The 22,037-nt window shown below is 37.9% G+C and overlaps 2 pseudogenes; both read right to left on the bottom strand.

Annotated features, from left to right (window-relative positions):
• Positions 1-8,448: 8,448 nt before the first annotated feature.
• On the bottom strand, positions 8,449-8,568 carry LOC129888059 (5S ribosomal RNA; annotated as a pseudogene).
• Positions 8,569-15,926: 7,358 nt separating this feature from the next.
• On the bottom strand, positions 15,927-18,447 carry LOC129884208 (phenylalanine N-monooxygenase CYP79D16-like; annotated as a pseudogene).
• Positions 18,448-22,037: the final 3,590 nt, after the last annotated feature.

The following is a 22,037-nucleotide window of genomic DNA, read 5'->3' on the forward strand; positions in this document are numbered from 1 at the left end:
TCAGACAGAGGAGACCAATTCACTTCCCAATTTTAGAAATCCTTTCAGAAGGGATTAGGTTTGAAGGTGAACTTGAGTACGGCCTTTCATCCCCAGACAGATGGCCAAGCAGAGCGCACCATCCAGACATTGGAAGATATGTTGAGGGCATGTGTGCTTGACTTCAAGGGAAATTGGGATAATCACTTACCTCTCATAGAGTTTGCATATAACAATAGCTATCATACAAGCATTCAAATGGCTCCTTATGAAGCCTTGTATGGGAGGAGGTGTATATTGACCATTGGGTGGTTTGAAGTTAGTGAAGTTGAGTTGATTAGACCCGATTTTGTTTACCAAGCCATGGAGAAGATGCTAGTTATTCAAGAGAGGCTAAAGACAGCCCAAAACTGCTAAAAATCTTACACCGACGTGAGGAGGAGAGACTTAGAGTTTGAGGTGGGTGATTGGGTGTATTTGAAGGTGTCACCCATGAAGGGTGTCATGAGGTTTGGAAAGAAAGGGAAGCTCAGTCCTCGATATATTGGTCCTTACCAGATTTTAAGACGGATTGGGAGTATTGCCTATGAGTTGGAGTTACCCTCAGAGCTAGCCTCTATTAATCCAGTGTTCCACGTTTCAATGTTGAAAAAGTGCTTGGGCGATCCCTCATTGGTAGTCCCCATTGATAGCATTAGAATTAAGGATAGCTTGTCTTATGAAGAGGTTCCGGTCCAAATTCTTGATCACCAAATTCGTAAATTGAGGAACAAAGAGGTTGCCTCAGTCAAGGTCCTGTGGAGGAATCAATTTGTTGAGGAAGCCACATGGGAAGTGAAGGAAGCTATGAAATCTAAATATCCATATCTATTCGTACCTACCGAGGAGAATGTTGAAGGTAATGTCCATTTCCTTTACTTGAATTCATTTGTGCATTTTGGGTTTTGATTGATAATTGTTTGAGAATTTGATTGGTTGAATGATTGAAAATATTGAGTGTGATTTATACCCTGAATCCATTCCTGGTTACTCATCATTCGAGGATGAATGATCCCAAGGGGGAGATAATGTAACACCCCTCAAAAAATTTCCCTAAGATTCGGACCCTTCATGTATATGGGTAAGGTCGAACTCTAGTATTGTAGAGCATTTACATGAGTAAGATGAGTCTTTGAGAAATTTAGCAGCGTTAGAGGTGATGTGGGGTCATAAAGGACCCCTAGGAACAAATCAAATCCAAAAGATTCGTCGTGGCTAAGTTTGAGGAGGAGTTCACATAAGGGGTTGACTTCTAACAACCCTATCTTTTGAAAGACAACAATCTGGGTGGCCCACGACCCATCAAATTAAATTTCATCGAGTCATTTTTCCAACGCTACCAAGAATGTAATTTTTGGAGTTCAGAGTCGAAAGATATGGCGATCCTAAGATGAACTAGCACAACAGAGATTTTCAGGCCTGGGTTGCAATTGCTGGAAAACTGGGCTTGGCACCACAGTGGCGTTATGCGCCACTATCGCACCAGAAACATATCTCAGTAGTTTGGGCTCTGGCGCAGTGCGCCACTATAAGGTGTGCAGGGTTCTTCAAGCCAATTTCTAGAACCCAGAAAATATTGGCCTTGGAACCGTAAGGGCGCGATGCGCCACTATCGCGCCAAGAATGTGCCTCAGTAGTTTAGTCATTGGCGCGGTGCGCCACTACGAGATGTGCAAGTTTTAGGTGTAATCAGCCTAGCGCTGCAATGGCGCGACGCGCCACTATCGCGCCAGGTGCATTTTTTCCTATTTTTCAGAATTTTTGAGAAGGGGCAATTTGGGAACTTACCCAAATTATATATGTATCACCCTAGACTATTTTGAGATCATATTTTCAGCCCCCACTCTCTCTTTAAAAATCCCTAGGAGTTCTTCTCTCTCTCTCTCTTCTTCTTCTCCTCCATTTCCAACAAGAAGAGTTCCAAGAGCTTCAAGATTTGAGTCCTCCATTGAAGACCCAACATCAAGGTTTTCTCCAAGTCTTCGCTAAGGTATGTAAGGCTATCCAAAACATGGGTTGAGTCCATCCATGTGCCCTACTCTTGCTTTGAGGTTAGATGTCCATGAAAATGGAGTTTTTTGGTATGGTTTATGTTTGAATGAGTTTTGTCCCCTATCTGTTTGATGCTATATGTGTTGATGTTGTTGAGCTAAGAAGTTTCTAAAACCTTCATGTTAGTATGAGTTGATTGAGATGACTTGTTATTATGTTTTGTTGATTTTCTTTAGCCATGTGATTATGTTGCTTAAGTCAATTTCCTTAAATAAGTTATTCTACTTGAATTGTTGAGCTAAAGTCATAGGGTTGCGATGAGTCTTGAGGAGATGTCATAAATGCTTATCTAAATAAGGCTTGATTGAGTTAATTGGAGGATAGAATTGATGAGTGGACGAGGTCCTAAATGGAACTTGCCATTATGACTTAATTTAGTTGAAATGAGAATAGAGTGGATGAGTTGACAAGGTTTAAATGAGACTTGTCGATATGATTTGATTGACTCGATTGAATGGAGTTTTATGAGCATTGGAGGATCTTGTAGCTATTTTGTATAGACGGGTTAGGAAGTTAAGGTCTAAGTAGATTTCATCAGTGAAAGTTCAATTGAGGCATTGTACGATCTAGGAGGCTACTTGGGAGACCAAGAAGGACATGCGAACACGATATCCTCACCTTTTAAGGCACTAGGTATCTTTCTTCCTTGACTTTCGAGGACGAAAATCCTTTTAGTAGTGGATGTTGTAATGACCTCTAAGGTCATTTTCGTGCTTATACATGTATTACTATTTCTCACCTTCTCGTAGCCGCTTTATAGCTTATATGTGATGTCGGGATGGGTGACTCACTTCCCGGTGTCCGTTTGAGTTTTGAGGTGGTTTGGCCATTTTTTAGGCTTAAGGTTTGAAAGAGTTGACCTTTGTTAACATTTGGAGATTCGGGCATTGTATGAGAATTCTGACGGTTCCATCAGCTCCAGAAGGGCCATTTTAGTCTAGAAGGAGGGTTGGTTTGGGTTTTGGAGTCTTCGTTTTGATCTTAGGTGGTTTTGCCATTTAAACTTTAAAGATTGGCCAAGTTTAACTTCGGTCAACACTTTGAGTTAACATGCTCAGATAAAAATTATGTCAGCGCGGTTAGCTCCGTAGCACCGAGTTTGGTCTAGAACAACCTTTGGTTTGGTTCCCGAGGTGCTTAGAATGAGATCTTGACCGTTTGTGCATTTTGGAAGCTTTCTTTGGAAAGTGTTGACTTTGTTCAATATTTCAACAAAACGACCTCCGTTGGAAAACTCATTGATTCCATTGATTCCGAAATGTCATTTCCAGTTAGGTAGAATAGTCCGTTTGTGTTCACAGGGTTCCAAAATGAATTTCGAACCCCCATCAGAGAGAAAAATCATTCTCCAAAGTTCAGCACCTGCTGAACTGCTGGTGCAGGAACTTTTACTCTTCACATTCGCGACGTAGGGATCCGCAATTGCGAAGGTCTGAGACCCTGGGCATTGCTATCGCGTGATTAACTATTGCAATTTTGATGGGTTAACAGGAGCATACTTCATGATCGGGAGGCCTAGCTCGCAATTGCGATGAATAAAATCAATGAATTCAGTTAATTAAATGCCCATTTTTAGCAGTCTAAGTCCCATTTTGGGACTTAGAAAAAGAGTGATTTGGAGAGCGATTCTTGACCATTTTTGATCACTTTTGTTTTAGTGTGTTGGGAATTCTTGCGGGGAAGTTTCGATGTTACACCCCACACTTTTAAATGCGGATTGTCTCATAAGTTCCTTAGATATTATCATATGAGTCGGATACGCTACGACACTATCAAATGCCTCTAAGGAAGGGAGGATGTGATACTCCATAGTAGAGAAGGTTGGAAATAGAGCTATAAGAATTCGGAAGGAATTGGAGGCCAAGTGATGAGTTGTAGGACTCGATTTACCTACGTAAGCTACTAACTTGGAAGTCTTACATACTTGAGCTATTGGAGTACGTACCAAGCTTGCGTAGCATTGATTACATAGGCTCTTAAAATAAGACGAAATTACGAACCCACGAGGGAAAAAAAAGTTACACATGGTAGCCAATGGAGGAGTACCACGTGGCAGCACCTCAAGCAAGCAGGTGACCCACCTGCTTGGGGTCAAGTAGGTGACCCACCTGCTTGGGGGAGGTGGGCCCCACTGCCATGTGGCAGCCTCTAATTGGTTGCATAGATATTGTAGCCCAATCACGGCTGGACATGTGTCACCCTAGGGGGATGAAACGTGTCACCCCCATAGACACCCTATATATATGTGTATTATGACTAAGTATCTCATTCATAGCCAAAAGTTCAGACAAGAACAAGAAAAGAAAAACATAGAGAGGAAGAGAAAAAGGCAGCCATGGTTTCTAAGAAATTAAGGTAAGTTCTTCACTTTTCTTCCGTGAATTAATTATCTACGGTGTTCTCTAAGCATGTGGATATGTATATATGTATATTATGACGCTTATGGAATCATTTATTCAGCTTAGAACTTGGAAGAGATAAGGAAAAATTGAAAGAAAACTCTAGGAACAAGGAAAGGGGAGTTACGGGTTTGAGCAAGAAAAATGGTAAGGCCCAATTTCATTCCGCGAATTAATTATTTAATCTATCCCGCAGTGATATAATGATGTTTTATAAATAAAAATTCAATTTGGGGCAGCGTAGAGGTGGCACAAACAGTCTGCCCTATTTCAGCACATCAAGGAGTTTCCGAGATGTGGTTTTGGCGAGTTGTGGCCAATTTCGGGTAAGGTAAGGTTTCTCCTTTAAATTTGAGCTATATGTGTTGTTATGGAGCATGTTACACGCCCTATAGGTGGATGGAAGTGTGTAAATATCATTGGAACACTTGACATTCGGAATAAACTAAATTGGAGTCGCTAGAAGTGAATTGTCGTCGAAATAAAGTGTCGTTCTTGTGAGTTGTTGTTGCAGGGGTGTAATGTATTGTTTCAGGGTCTAAATGCACTCTAAAATGGGTGTGGATTCTGATGGTTGAAGCGATATGACCCCTCATTGCGTATAATTAAAGGCGTTGCAAAATAAAGGCTAGACGCCCTATTGTGATATCGTATTTTTGAATAAGTCGTTTGGAGTTTATGTTGTATATTGTTGGTGTGAATTGCTACAGGTTGTTGTTGTTGGTTGGCTGTAGGTTTTAGGGACATAATTGGAAATTTGGATAGGGTACATTATAGGGGAGGTGCTGCCCAATTTTCGTCGACACCTTAGCGAATAACAGAACTAGTCGGGGAAACGACTAAGGAAATAGATTCCATTAATACTAAGGTGTAACCTAGGGTTTCTGGAAAGTTAAGAGGGGTTGATATTCATATTACTTTCATGTTGAATAGGTTCAAAGGACGGCGAGGCAAACAGGATAAGGAATAATTCAGACAAGGTATGTAAAGCTTTCTCTTGACATGTTTTGGCATAGGTAAGTAAAGCTCATTCTCTTTCTTTTGTTGGCATGTCCTAGTTGTAAGCTGAACTAGTTGTAAGCTGAACGTGATACGAGCTATGGGGTAATTCCATTCTTAAGTACCTCTTATTTACTACTAGATGTTGAAATCTATGGTAGTTAAACTATTTCCCTGGAAACTCTTATATGTTAAAGAGGTATGAATGTACAAACTCCTAGTCATAAAACTATTCGAAGACAAATACTCTAGAATTCTTAAGTGAATAGTCTTACTTTGGTATATGTCTAGGAACCTCGAGATGTAATCAATGTAGCCCCTAATGGCATTTAGACGGTAGCCAGAATGACTATATTGTTACTCGAATTCTTAAACAATAACTTAGTCCTCTTATATAGCTGAGTCTCAGATAATGATTTAAACTGTGTTTTGTTTCTCACTACTCTACTCGTATATATTTTAACACTTCTTCTCCGAGTCATGGGCCAGTTGTCAAATTCGTGCAATTCACTGCAATGTTCACCGAGTCCCTCGCTAGAGGGCCGGCATCCGTATGTATATATATTATGTCCTGGGCCTGATATTGATACTATGATGATATGTTGTAATAAGGTTACAATGGACTAGGGCCTGATACTGATACTATGATGATGTGTTATAATAAGGTGACAATGGCACGGGGCCTGATACTGATACTACATATATGATTCACTGGATCCCTGAAGGGGCCGACTATATTGAAAATTTGATCATGCATGTCTTTGTGATTCATAGAGTACTGGTACATGTTCCTGATTTGATAATTGGTTCCCTTGCTTCTCTATTTTGGATATACATCCAGTTGTACTATGTTACATTTTACATAATCAGTACATATGTCGTACTGACCCCCTTCCTCAGGGGGTTTCATTCATGCCCACAGGTACAGATACAGGTTTTGGGAGTCCGTCAGCTTAGGATTCCACGCAGCTCAGCTGGGAGAGGCTCCATTGTATCGGGGCCTACTTTTTGATACTGTCCACTGATGTATAGAATTGTTTTGTCTAGTCGGGGGTACGGTGGGGGCCCTGGCCCGCCATATGTTGTCATTTATATTTTTAGAGGTCTGCAGACATGTATATGGGGGTTGTGTATGTCAGTTTGATTCAGCTGGGTCCACATGATATATGATAGATGTTATTATGTTATGGCAGCCTTGTCGGTTTGCGTGCCCTGTCATATTGTGATACAAACGAAAAGGGCTACAGGTTTATGAAAATTATATCGCCCAGTGGGGCTCTATTACATAATATTGTTTTATTTATAGTTCAATTTGACCACAACTAATAGCTAGATATACGGGGGGTCCAGGTCGGACCTCAGTCACGGTCTATGGGGTTGCGTCGTGACAGAAGTTGTATCAGAGCAGTTTGTCCTTGGATTGTCTGCAGACCGTGTCTAGTAGAGTCTTGGTTATTGATGTGTTGCACGCCACATCCACAAACAGGAAGCTACAGGACATTTAGGATGTTACCTTTCTTTTACATCTGAGATCGTGCTATAGATCTGAGTCATAGGAAAATTTCTTATACTAACCTTGGATCTTAACAGAAGGACAGCATCAGTCGAAGGAAGTAATTGACGACATGGGACATTACGAAGCACGCAGGTAAGTAAAGTAAAGGCATAGAAGATATCTATCGGGTAAGGTATTGAAGTAATATTGAAATATAAAGTTGAAACCTGAAAGGAAAGCAGACAGGAAGTGCAACAGATGCAGTTCGAAGTTGGACATACGAGGTAAGTCCAGTATTTTTATGTTAGTATTGACATTGAAAGCCCTGTGTGGCTGCGATATGAGACGATATTGAAAGCCCTATGTGGCTGGGATATGACAGTAAGAGCATGGGGCTTAAGATACAAAAAAATGATGTGTGTACACAATGTTGCCCCAGAAATAGTGGAACCCTTAAGGGACGAGAATGGAAAACATAATGAACAAATGACGCAACTTCTATTCTCCCCAAGAAGCAAAGGATATAGGTTGGGATAAAGCTACTACTTTAAGAAAACCTTAGATAGTTATCGTCGGAATACGAGCACTGTCTAATTGGAATTGGAATGACTACAGGTGCGAAGTAATTCTGGGAAAAGAAAAAGTAGAGGGTGGCCTTGGATGATTTGTTCCTTTGGTCACATTATTCAAGTACCGATTAATAGAGAAGACCTCACATTAAATATTGAAAGGTTCTCGTCGCTTCGTAATTTAGCCAAGGATCCGTACGCGGATAGTCCGATTATGAAATATGAAGATAGACAGAGACATGATGCAGTACCAAGTAGATTGGAGGAAGAGATTGGGCAAAATTGAGACTGAACAAAGAGACATAAAGCAAGGTACAAGTAGATGAAAGTACGAGTACCTTCTAAAGGGGGGAAGTTAATGAGAAAATGTAAAAGGTAGGAGGAGGCAATTGATATAGCAATATATGTGAGATAGACGTCTAAACTTCGATAAGATATCTTGCTGAACCAAGTTGAAAAGGTCCGGAAGCTACCAATAATTGGATGGAAGCCAGAATGCTTCATAAGGCAGCGTTAAGAAGTTTGTGATGAGACCCTGAACAACATAACACTAGAAGGCGGCTGCGTATAAAAACAAAAAAGTGTAATCGCGAAAGTATATCAACCAACTTAAGAGACATTACGAAGGATAATGATAGCATGCAAAACCAAAAGCCAAAACGTTGGTTATAGAGTTAGTCGCAAATGATGCTGCGATAGATAAATAACCAAAGAAAAAGGAATAAAAAGCCTCCTGTAGTAGAAAATGAGGAGAACACAAAGTGAATAGAGGATAGTGGAGCTAAAGGTCTATGTCGATACTGGATGCAAGATAACAGACGAAAGGACAGGGCAAAACATAAAGACTCGCGAGACAACACTGAGGTAAATCTGGAGCTAAGTTGAGTGCCCCACACATTTTGGCAAGGATTACAATGAAACGCAACACGAAGAATTCCCAGGTAGGTCACCCATCCTAGTATTACTCTCGCCCCAGCACGCTTAACTTCGGAATTCTGATAGAACTTAATGCGTTAGTGCTGGTATAATCACGCGAGATGGAAGGATCTGAACTAGCGATGGAGAAACGATATGAGATTATGTACCTAGAGTATTATAAAATACATTAAGGCAATTGTGACAAGGGCTTAAGCAAAAAAGAAGGATTAGCTAATTGCTAACAGATGACACACTCAAATGCCACAGCTCTTCAACATAGAACGAGTTAATGAGAGAAAAACCGCAGAATGACTATATGGGCCAGTGGGCGAGGGGATTTCGACACCACTTGGCAGCCAACTCTGAGGGTGAAAAAGCAGAACCCAAAAGGTAAGGGTACCAGCTGATGTAATTTACGAATGACAGGAAGCAATACCCAAGGTCAAAAATTCCACAATATGACTAGGACTACATGACTCACTTTGCACTCCAGCGTCAGAGGAATCTGGAGGGAATGTTATTTGTGGATTAACGATATTAGTCCCTGTTCCTTTGATCAAAGGCTACCTACTCAGCTGAGAAGGTGTAAAATTGTAGAGTAAAAGAAGTGGTAGGACCTTACGGAGTCCCCACAGCTATTGTCCTAGGCAAAGGAGCCCAAGTTGTAATTAACTATCGAGAGACACAAAGATAGGTTAAGCCAAATTACCGAGATGGAATTAGTGCTACGGGTGGAGTAAGACGTGGCCACGAGTGGACCAAAGATCTACCCTGACATCGAGTGTAGGATAAGGGGGAAAAAGGGAGGATAAAACATGAGGACTAGCGAGGTAACACTAGGATACTTCTTGTACCCTCTCATATTCTTGTAAAGGTAAAGAATGACACAAGATAATGTGTCTAGAGGATTACAAGCGGGGGTAAGGGAATTTGTAAAAGGGTCTAAGTAAAACTGGCAGAACTAACTGGTTACTACAGAAGGACGAGCTTATATGCCAAAATTCCTTTGAAATTATACCAGATCATGTTAGACAAAGCACAGAATGACTACGAGAGCCATTATATGAGAGGACTGCAACATTATTCGGTAGCCAACCCTAAGGATTGGAAAAAGGAGGGGAAGAAGGACCCAAAAGATCGAATGCCAGTTAAAGTTCTAAAAAGAGTCGAGAAGGACTATACAAACGGTTCCCAAATTATCAACGTCATTATGAACCTATTTTATACTCTGTAAGAGTAGGGTGCTACACGGGTTAGTGTGAGTAGGCTAACAAATCAGCTCATTTGCTTTCAAACAAAACCACCTATGCAGTTGGAACTAGGTGAAGTTATAGGACAAGGAGGTAATAAGGTTCCGTGAGGTTTCCCATGCTAATATCTCAGATAGAGGGACTTCAATTATGATTAACGTCTAGAGATCAGTCCAAGAAAGGCTCGGGAGCAAAGATAGGTATTCATACCGTATTTTTCCTTGAGCTGCTGAATCTATTAAGCATACTATTATATGGTTGGCTTTAAGAGGAACTGAGATGATCTACCACCACTTGTTGAGTTTAACTATCATAATGTCTACCACTCTGGTATCCCAATGACTCCGTACAAGACTGGTAGAGTAAGATGTGTAAGTCCCCTATTGGATGGGTAGATGTGAGAAAGACTAAGCTAAAAAGGCCCCGACATGATTAAGCAAGCTATGGACTAAAACGCCAGAGTCGGCAAAAATGATATACAGATAATCGACATCGACATATAGAGTTCAAACTGATGATTGGATGTTCATAGTAGGTTCACCTAGAAAAGGAAACTTAACCCAGAATATGTTAGACTGTATCAAGTTATTCATAAGGTGGGCAACGTGGCTGGTAAGTTGAGCTTACCACCTCATTTGGAAACTATACGCTCAGTCCCTCATATAGGAATGCTTCATAAAGATACTGATGAACCACCTAGGGTATATTCCATAGATGAGGTCCAGGAGATGGAATCCTATGAGAAAAAAACCTATCGCCATCTTAGATCGGCAAATGGGAAGATTATAGACTAAAGACGTGCCTTTTGTCAAGATACGATGGAAAAACCAAAACCAGAAAGAGAATGACTGGGAAAACTGAAGAGAACATGAAACACAGGTATTCACACATATTCCTGACGTTAGCAGGTAACCCCACTCCTGAAATTCATATATTAAGTACTTAGATAGAAGTAGGTGTTATGGAAACAAAAACAAATCTCCCTACGATATGTATAAGGTGCTAAGGAAAGTTTTGTTTAACATTCGGGGACGAATGTTCTAAAGGGGGGAAGGATGTTACACCCCACACTTTTAAATGCGAAATGTCTCAAAAGTTCCTTAGACATTATCATATAAGACGGATACGCTACGACACTATCAAACGACTCTAAGGAAGGGAGGATGTGATACTCCATAGTAGAGAAGGTTGGAAATAGAGCTATAAGAATTCAGAAGGAATTGGAGGCCAAGTGATGAGTCGTAGGACTCGATTTACCTATGTAAGCTACTAAATTGGAAGTCTTACATACTTGAGCTATTGGAGTACTTACCAAGCTTGCGTAGCATGGATTACAGAGGCTCTTAAAATAAGATGAGATTACGAACCCACGAGGGAAAAAAAAGTGACACGTGGCAGCTAATTGAAGAATGCCACGTGGAAGCACCTCAAGCAAGCAGGTGACCCACCTGCTTGGGGTCAAGTAGGTGACCCACCTGCTTGGGGGAGGTGGGCCCCACTGCCATGTAACAGCCCCTAATTGGTTGCATAGATATGGTAGCCCAATCACGGCTGGACATGTGTCACCCTAGGGGGCTGACATGTGTCACCCCCATAGACACCCTATATATATGTGTATTATGACTAAGTATCTCATTCTTAGACAAACGTTCATCCAAGAAAAAGAAAAGAAAAACGTAGAGAGGAAGAGAAAAAGGCAGCCACGGTTTCTAAGAAATTAAGGTAAGTTCTTCACTTTTCTTCCGTGAATTAATTATCTACGGTGTTCCCTAAGCACATGGATATGTATGTATGTATATTATGATGCTTATGGAATTATTTATTCAGCTTAGAACTTGGAAGAGATAAGGAAAAATTGAAAGAAAACTCTAGGAACAAGGAAAGGGGAGTTACGGGTTTGAGAAATAAAAATAGTAAGGCACGATTTCTTTACGTGAATTAATTATTTAAGGTATCCCTTGGTGATATAATGATGTTTTATAACATAAAAATTCAATTTGGGGCAGCGGAGAGGTGGCACAAACAGTCCGCCCCATTTCAGCACATCAAGGAGTTTCCGAGATGTGGTTTTGGCGAGTTGTGGCCAATTTCGGGTAAGGTAAGGTTTATCCTTTAAATTTTAGCTGTATGGTGTTGTTATGTAGAATTATAAACGCCCTATATGTGGCTGGAAGTGTGTAAATATAATTGGAACACTTGACGTTCGGAACAAACTAAATTGGAGTCGCTAGAAGTGAATTGTCATCGAAATAAAGTGTCATTCTTGTGAGCTGTTGCTGCAGGGGTGTAATATATTGTTGTAGGGTATAAATGCACTCTAAAAGTTGTGTGTATGCTTATGGTTGAATCCACATGACCTCTCGTTGCGTATAATTAAAGGCGTTGCAAAATAAAGGCTAGACGCCCTATTGTGATATCGTATTTTTGAATAAGTCATTTCGAGTTTATGTTTTATATTATTGGTGTGAATTACTGTAGGTTGTTGTTGTTGGTTGGCTGTAGGTCTTAGGGACATAATTGGAAATTTGGATAGGGCACATTATAGGGGAGGTGCTGCCCAATTTTCGTCGACACCTTAGCGAATAACAGAACTAGTCGGGGAAACGACTAAGGAAATAGATTCCATTAATACTAAGGTGTAACCTAGGGTGCTGGAAATTTAAGAGGGGTTGATATTCATATTAATTTCATGTTGAATAGGTTCAAAGGACGGCGAGGCAAACAGGATAAGAAATAATTTAGACAAGGTATGTAAAGCTTTCTCTTGACATGTTTTGGCATAGGTAAGTAAAGCTCATTCTCTTTGTTTTGTTGGCATGTCCTAGTTGTAAGCTGAACATGATACAAGCTCCGGGGTAATTCCATTCTTAAGTATCTCTTATTTACTATTGGATGTTGAACTCTATGGTAGTTAAACTATTTCCCTGGAAACTCTTATATGTTAAAGAGGTATGAATGTACAAACTCCTAGTCATAAAACTATTCGAAGACAAATACTCTGGAATTCTTAAGTGAATAGTCTTACTTTGGTATATGTCTAGGAACCTCGAGAAGTAATCAATGTAGCCCCTAATGGCATTTAGACGGCAGCCAGAATGACTATACTGTTACTCAAATTCTTAAACAATAACTTAGTCCTCTTATAGAGCTGTGTCTCAGATAATGATCTAAAATGTGTTTTGTTTCTCACTACTCTACTCGTGTATACTGTAAAACTTCTTTTCCGAGTCTCAGGCCGGTTGTCAGATTCGTGCAATTCACTCCATTGTTCACCGAGTCCCTCTCTAGAGGGACGACATCCGTATGTATATATATGATGGCCTGGGGCCTGATACTGATACTATGATGATGTGTTGTAATAAGGTGACGATGTCCTAGGGCTTAATACTGATACTATGATGATGTGTTGTAGTAAGGTGACGATGGCACGGGGCCTGATACTGATACTACATATATGATTCACCGAACCCCTGACGGGGCCGGCTATATTGAAAATTTGAGCATGCATGTCTTTGTGATTCACAGAGTACTGGTACATATTTCTGATTTGATAATTGGTTCCCCTTCTTCTCTATTTTGGATATACCTCCAGTTGTACTATGTTACATTTTACATACTCAGTACATATGTCGTACTGACTCCCTTTATCGGGGGGCTGCGTTCATGCCCGCAGGTACAGATTCAGGTTTTGGGAGTCCGTCAGCTTAGAATTCCATGCAGCTCAGCTGGGAGAGGCTCCATTGTATTGGGGCCTAGTTTTTGATACTGTCCACTAATGTATAGAATTATTTTGTCCATTCGGGGTACGGCGGAGGCCCTGTCCCACCATATGTTGTCATTTATATTTTTAGAGGTCTGCAAACATGTATATGTGGGTTGTGTATGTCAGTTTGATTCAGTTGGGTCCATATGATATATGATAGATGTTATTATATTATGGCAGCCTTGTCGACTTGCGTGCGCTGTCATGTGGTGATACAAATGAAAATGGCTACAACTTTATGAAAATGTTATCATCCAGTGGGGCTCTATTACATAATATTATTTTATTTATAGTTCAATTTGACCACAGCTGATAGGTAGATATACGGGGGGTCCAGGTCGGACCCCAATTGCGGCCTACGGGGTTGGTTCATGACATTCGAGAACTTTTCCATCCTAAACACCTTGTAAGTTTCGCATAAATTTCATTATTTTTTTCATTTTTGAACTATTCTAGGGCTTGAATTTGGTTGGGTTGTTTGAGTTTTGATGGTGCTCGGAATGTATGCATTTTTAGGGTACAAGTTTCTTGAGTTGTTTTGGACCTTGTGAAGGAGTTAGCTTTTTTGATTTTTTACGTGGGTCCCAATATTAAAATTTTACCCAATTTTAGTTCTATTTGTAATTATAACAATATGAGTATCGTTTGCCTTATTTTGATGTGTTATTCTATAATTTGATAGAGAGGCATCGTTTGGAGGCGGCCCGGAAAGAAAAGATTCAAATTTAGCGGTTTAGGTGCAGTTTTGGCTTTGAGTTAGGTATGGCTATCTATTTAGACCTGGCTTGGCTAGAATTGGTATATTTTGAGTAGTAACGCATGATTAGGTTGGTAATTTAGGTGTTCATAGTTCATTAAGGAGTTGAGAGTCGATGATCATCGTTAGTGGTTAGTTAGGGTTTTATTCATTGAATGTTTAGCCTAGGTGATATTTGGCTTGTTTATATTGATTAGAATCCTTACAGATTGCTCTTAGGTAATTTGAACATAGGACGCTGTTTGCTTGGGTTTGGTTGTTGGTTGATGTGATTTTGGTGTATACCTATATATTGTTGCTTTTAATATTGAAATATTGGCCCCGAGATCGTGTTTTTGGTCCACCATAGTCTATAGTTAGTGATTTGGAACCTTTGACGGGATTTTTTTTACTCAACTCAAGTAATATATGATTTTTACATACGACTTTTATTAATTTGCCTCACCGGTGTTAAACACCCTTCTTAAAGAATAAAATGGTGATATCAAGAATTTTTATTGATGAATAAGTGTAATGTTTTAAAGGAAATATCGGTGATATTTTAATTATGGCATTTCTTATCTGGAAGCTCTAGGCGTGAATTTTGGATGACCTATTGAAACATATCACGGGTTATTATTATGACTACTATTCTTGAGAAGCTCAAGGTGTGAATTTCGGGTGACCCATGATACATATTCAGGTTAATATTATTAGTACTATTATTGGGAATCTTGAGGCGTGAATTTCGGGGACTTCATGATATTGTTGAGGATATTGAGCCTTAGCTATGAGTTTACATCTGAGTATTCTTTTGGTATTTTATCCGCTGGGATTGATGGGCTTACTTGTCTACTGTATGATTATTCTCATGCCCTCTTTCTCTATATTTATAGTTTGTGCTCTTCTCTTATTGTTATTAGTATCATCGTATGGATTATTATATATTTATTCTTTCTGAGCTCAGTTGACCTATTATGCCTACTATGTACCCCTTTTTTGGAACTCATAGTACACTTCTACATTTTCTTGATGCAGCTCCCATATAGAGCCACCCCAGCACGCTCCTAATCATCCTAGCGGTGCCAGATCCGGATTGTGGTGAGCTCCTAGCGTTCAGAGACTTTCTACATTCACTCTTTTTCTTTGACTTGTATTTTTGTATTTTGGACAGTCAGATCTGTATTATATATTTATACATTATTTCAGCTTTTGTACTTAGTAGCTCCTGTATAGGTGACACCAGGTCTGCGTTTTGGTCTAGTGTTAGTTCATCATTTCTTTTTGTCACTATCGAGCATCTTATATATTTTGTATCATATTTACATATCTATACCTTGGCCCGAATTTACTTTGGTTATATTATTTTTCTTCCGCCTTCTTATGTTATTAATTATTTAATTAGATTAAGATTTATTTTTCGCTTGTCTTGGGTTTGGCTTGCCTACTTGAGGGTTATAGTAGGTACCATCATGACCCGAATTTAGGTTGTGAAAATAGTCTCTTGAATCGTTAAATTTGATTGAGAATCAAAGGAGAAATCAACGTTTGAAAATGCCAACTATGGCTGAGTTCATCCTTGGTCTCTCATTAAAAGACCAAGGACTTGACCTTCGCGAACGCAGCCTAAGTGGCCGCAAACGCGGAGGTCAGGAAAGTTGGCCTGCACGAATGTGGCTAGAGTTCTACAAATGCGGAGGCAAAAGAGACTGACCTCCGCAAATGCATCAAAGATCTAGCGAACGTGAAGAGAAAAATCCTAGGCCTCCGCCAAACACAGCCAAGGGCTTGCGATCCTTGCGAACAATATCTCCTGCATCAGATATCAGTTGAAATGCTGATTTTCACCATGTTCAAATACTCTGGTGAGGTGCTAGGAATTCATTCTAAATCCTATGCGTGCAAATGAGATAACATACTCCACCAAGTTTGATGTTCCTACCTCAATGACACACTCAAAATTTTCATATGAGATCTTTATGACTGAGAGCGGGTCACACACCAAGTGCATTTTGACCCTAATTCCACAACGATCCTCGAGAGGCAAATGAAGAGTCATTCTAGACCAAACATGACATTTTGAAATTGACCGCACTGATGGAATTTTCATCCGAGTGCATTTTCCAAAAATGTTGATCAAAGTCAACCATATGCCAACTTTTAAAGGCAAAAGCACAAAATGGCCCCAAACTCATACTGATTGCCTCGATACTCAAGATGACCATGCTTCTAGCCTAATTTGGTCATATCAGAGCTGATGGAACCGTCAGAATTCCATTTTGAGGTTGTTTTCTAGAATTTATGACAAAAGTCAACTTTTTAAGTTATAAAAGCTCCATTATAGGGAAATAGGCATAAAACTCAAACAAATGACCAGGCGACCGAACTGTCAGTGCCAGCAAGTCATTAATGACTTGGGGTCGCTACAGGAAAAATCTAAAAGCTAAAAGGGTCGGAAGTTGAAAGAAATGACATGCAGGGTCATTAAAACTTCAACCAAGGTATGATGACTTAATAGCACAACACTCCCTTTAGGGATGAAATTCTTTTCACCGATCATGGTATCAGATACGGACACATAGAAATGTTAACATGTGATATCGAGTGGAGTTGAAAAGCCTCTTTTATGCAAGCTTTAACACAATTTAGCCTTGCAAAGTTTGATTCTTTAACCAGTTTATTCATTCCAACAACAGTCTAGGGTTCTTTTATGGTACTTTGCATTAACTTTGGTTGGTTCAACATTTCTGCAAGTTTTCATTCAACTGCATTTGACGGACTATCCATTGTTTCCAACATGAGTTCCTGAATATTATTCATTTGTAACCAATCATGTCATGTTTGCACTCTCTGAGGAGGTGAACATTAATTTATGTTTAAATTTATTCTATTAATAACTACATATACGATATAAATAGATGATCTATTTATAGGTCCAAATTATGACCATTGTCTATTTGGCCAAGCTTTTGAAAATTAAACGTGTTTATTTTAGAGAGTTGAGGTGTTTGATCAAGAGTTTAGAAAAAAATGTATTTTTAAGTAGTAGAGGTTGTTTTTCAAAAATTGAAAAAATATTTTTTCCCTATAAGCATTTTTAGAACCTTGGTCAAGTAAAAATTATTCTACTGATATTTTTAGAAGTGATTTTCAAATTTATTATCCAAACACAAACTTCTATCCCCCAAAAGAACTTTGACTAGAAATACCTCACACAATATACAATTTTCAAAATAAGCAATTTTAAAAAAATTTGCCAAATAGACTATCAATTATAAAAGCTATACGTGATCACACAATCTTCTAACATATTTATTCACATAGTAATTGAATAAATACTTACAAACACTTGTGCCTTAATCTCTTTAACATTCATCAGTCCATTCGCAGTGGTATCTTTGAGCATGATAATAACATCAACGATGTCTTCTTTCAAAGTTTTGTTACCAGTTTTTCATTTCTGAATCTATTGGTCAACTTCAACATAAATGTGGTTTGTTGTTGTCACATAGGCTTTCTTGATAATTTTCTTTTGATCATCCAAATCAAAAACACTTAACCATGGTAACTAATCTGATATACCAAAAGCATGAAGATATTCAAGCAGGGTAAAGAGTGCATCAACTTTTTCATTTTATTCTATAATTTCAAATAATCTCTTGTTGAAAATCATATTCCCAATTACATTCCCACTATAATGTCTTGTCACTTTCCTCAAGTTAATAATAGATTCATTTTTGTATTTATTTTAAATGAATCGATGAAGGTGGTTAGCTTATTCATCTTGTTCATAATGAAACCATTGAAGTGATGTTGGTGATAGTACATGGAAAGCTAGAATTCTGCTCATTTTCATCCATTGATAACCAGGGAGAAACCTAGAGGTCAAGTAGTCTTTATCAACGAGGATCTTGGACATGTAAATAGGCCTGGATAAGAAATTAGAGTCCTGAATCTGCAAGAATTCACGAGAAAACTCTGAAGAAGTTACAGAAATGACATAGACTGTACCTAGATGAATACAAGCGATTTCAGTATCTATCTCCTCCATAATTTTATGTATCTAATGCAATGTTGGCTTCTTGTTTAGGAGCATTTGAGGAAGGCTACCAATTGTAGGCCATGGTTATGAACCTGGAGGGAATGGAGGTTTTTTATGTTGTGATTTTAAGAACAATAGAAATGAAGATTCTCCATGAAGATTCTCCATAGAAAATCAACAAGGTTTGAACTTTTAAAAAAATTCATATTTTTTTGTTGTTATTTATAAATAAGGGGTGAGGTTCAAAGATATAATTGCATGCTATCCACTATTTAGAGCTCTTCATGAACATGAAAGTAGGGTGACAAATAGGTGGATTGTATCGAATTTGAGTAGATTAAAAATAGACTAGACTAAAATAAATTGGATTGTAATTCAGAGATATAAAAAAGGGAAAATATGGATTTGGTCAACTATGGTATTAGACATACATCCATACAATATTATAATAATAGATACTTCATTATTTATCGAAAAACTATCATATTAGACATACATCTATACCACATTATCATGTTAGATACTTCATTCTTTATGAAAAACTATCATATTAGACATACATTCACACCATATTGTGATATTAGATACATCAATCTTTTATGAAAAAACTATCATAGTAACATACATCGATACCATAATACTTCATTCTTTTATGGAAAACCTATCATATTATATATACAACCATACCATATTTATCTTATTAGATACATCATTCTTTTTTAGAAAAACTATCATTTTAGATATACATCCAAACCATATTTTCATAATAGATACTTCATTCTTTTATGGAATCACTATCATATTAGACATACATTCATACCATTGATACTAGTCTTACCTATACTTTTCAATAAGTATAATATACATATATTCATACTAATTAATAATTTTATACAATATTTTAAGTTAAATACATTAAATTCCATCCTTTTCTTTTCTTTTCTTTTATTTGTTTCCATAAATATTTCTAGTATCATGTAATTCCTTTCCTTTATCCTTTTTTTTCTTAAACATTAATCTATTTTCATATGTAATTACTTCTCTTTATTTGTTTCCTTGAAATTCATTTTCTTTCTTTCCATATTTAAACTCCGTCTTTTGTGTTCTTTATCTGCTTTTTTGACTGATTGCTTTTCATAATTAATTAATATCCATGTTTAAATCCTCTGCTTTTTCCCCTTTATATGTTTCTTTATGTATTCGTGTACCATGTTAATATTTTTTCTTTCGCCTTATCTATTTTCACGTGTCACGACCCAAAAATAGATGTGATGACACTTTTCCTTTACCATCAAGAAAAATTAGGAAAAACCCAATAAAAATGAAAGATGTACGAAAATAAACCAATAAACATAACATAAGGGTGGATAACTTAGTCAGTCTCAAATAACCCCAAAATCTAATTGTTACGTGTTCAAGTCATTACTATAAAAACAAAATGGATAGATAAGTACATGTCTTAATGTTTTTGTTTCTCAAATAGAACCAAACACAAGTAAAGAAACTAGAGGCCCCCCCGGGGATTACAAGCAGCTACATCACAACATCTCCTCAATAAGCCTTGAAAGAAGATGAAGAAAACTAGCATGCAGATCTAGCTTTGGAACCTACACAAGTGTAGAGGCAAGGAGTGAGTACCAACAACACGGTAATCAGCAAGCAACCCAATAAAATAATATAAATCTAAATAGAATACAAAAACTCCTTCGATACCAACTAAACCACTGCAACTACATCTTGTACAAAAATCAGTCTAACCTAATTGTTTACAATATCCGGTTCACAAGTTTTATAATCACAGTCCAATAAATACAACTCACTATTTAAAAGTATCACATTTATCGATTACAAGTATTAAGAGTTATCAAAAACATGTATCAAGATTATTATGCACAGTCTTACTGGGACCTATGGGGACACCCCTAGTTGCTTATGCTCATCGGTAAAGACCTCGGCATCAACAACACTCATTGGAAATAGCCTCGGCTTCAATAACACCCGTCGGCATCAATAGCACTCACTATAATGACCTTGGAATCAATAACACTTCCCGATAATGCCCTTAGCATCAAAATAGAATATCTTATCATAGTGTTCTAAAAAAGATGCAAATATACATGTACACGCAATAATGAGAGAATAAAAATTTCAAGTAATTCACAACTACAACCAAGCTATCAAAGCATTTATTCAACTACCACATCAATTTCAACATCACAACAATTCACATTTTTAATGCATCATTACCAACACATTGCCTTTTTTAACCCTATTCTATAATTAAGATTAATCAATTTGAGTAGTTAACCCATAACCTAATTCCCATTACTCCCCAACATATACAACAAGGAGGGTTCAAGAATTCTACAATGTTTACAAAGTCTTAGAGGTTCACTTTCCTTAATCAATCACAAATCAATCCAAGACTTGATATTTCCCCTTACGAACAGTATCCAAATAAAAACAATCTAGTCAAATAAGTATTCAGAATAAGATTCTTAAACTAACAACACCCATAACACATAATTTAAATAAATGGGTAAATTTGCCTCCAAACTTTGATTTCGATAACAAGGTTTGAATAATGAAATTGTTACATAAATAGGTCAACCAAAGCATAGGTATCTTTTTGTGAAAACTATTTCAAAAATGGAGTTGTATTCAATTCAAAATCATCATTTTATGATGAAAACTCAAGTTCATGAAAACCTCATATTTTGACAATCAAAAGACCTAATTTTTTATGCTAAAATCACTATTAATAGTGGAGAATTTAAGATTTATCGTAAAAAATACTTACCCAATTGATTCACCATAAAACTTCTCTTCAAAATTACCTCAAAGGGGGTTTTCAAAACACAAATTGGGAAATAATTACAATGACCCTCCACGTCATTTCTGTGTAAATATATTATTTTCTTCATTTAGAGATTTTCTATAGCGACCCAAGTCATTTATGACTTATTGGCACCGATTGTTTGATTGCCTAGTTCTTCATTTGGGGTGTATGTCCATTTTCCTAATTTGTATATTTTGAAACTTGAATAGTTGACATCGGTCAAAATATCAGGTAAACAGTTTCAAAATAAAATTCTTATGGTTCCATTAGTTATGGAATGGTCATTTTATGCTAGTGGTATGGTCGGCTCGAGTCCTAAGACTTTTGATGCTAATTTAAACCATTAGGTGGTTTAGCCATTATGATTTGGCCTAAGTTTGACATTATTCAACATTCTTGGAAAATATACACTAATAAAAATTCTGTCAGCGTGGTTAGCTCTAGAATACCAACTTTGGTCTAGAATAACTTTTTGTGGGCTTCCCGAGGCTTTTATCTACTTTTGAGGCCCATTGTAAAATTGACTAAGAATAATACTTGGGTGTGAGACCCAATTTTTATAGAGATGATATTGGATGGGAATTTCCATAATGCCATTATTCAAGACAGTTGAATTTGGTGGGGTAGTATAGTTTATTCACAAGCACGGGTTTTTGAACAAATCTCGAGCACCTTGTTGAAGATTTTGAACACTTATTTTTCTAGCTGATGCATCAGCATCTGGTGTAGGTGACCTTCTTCATCGCAAATGCAATGAACACTATGCGATTGCGGAGGTTCATTGTGCCTGGGCATCACGATCGTGAAGAGTGGTTAACGAGGGTTGACCACTATTGGGTATTTCGATCGCGAGACTTGACCTCTCCTGATTGTGATGGTCATTATGTTTGGGGATCATGATCGCAATGAAGAGTGTTTATATTGTATAAATTTATTACCTTATGCGGTCAACTTCAT

This window comes from Solanum dulcamara, chromosome 4 (genome assembly GCF_947179165.1).
Source record: "Solanum dulcamara chromosome 4, daSolDulc1.2, whole genome shotgun sequence".
NCBI classification, from domain to species: domain Eukaryota; kingdom Viridiplantae; phylum Streptophyta; class Magnoliopsida; order Solanales; family Solanaceae; genus Solanum; species Solanum dulcamara.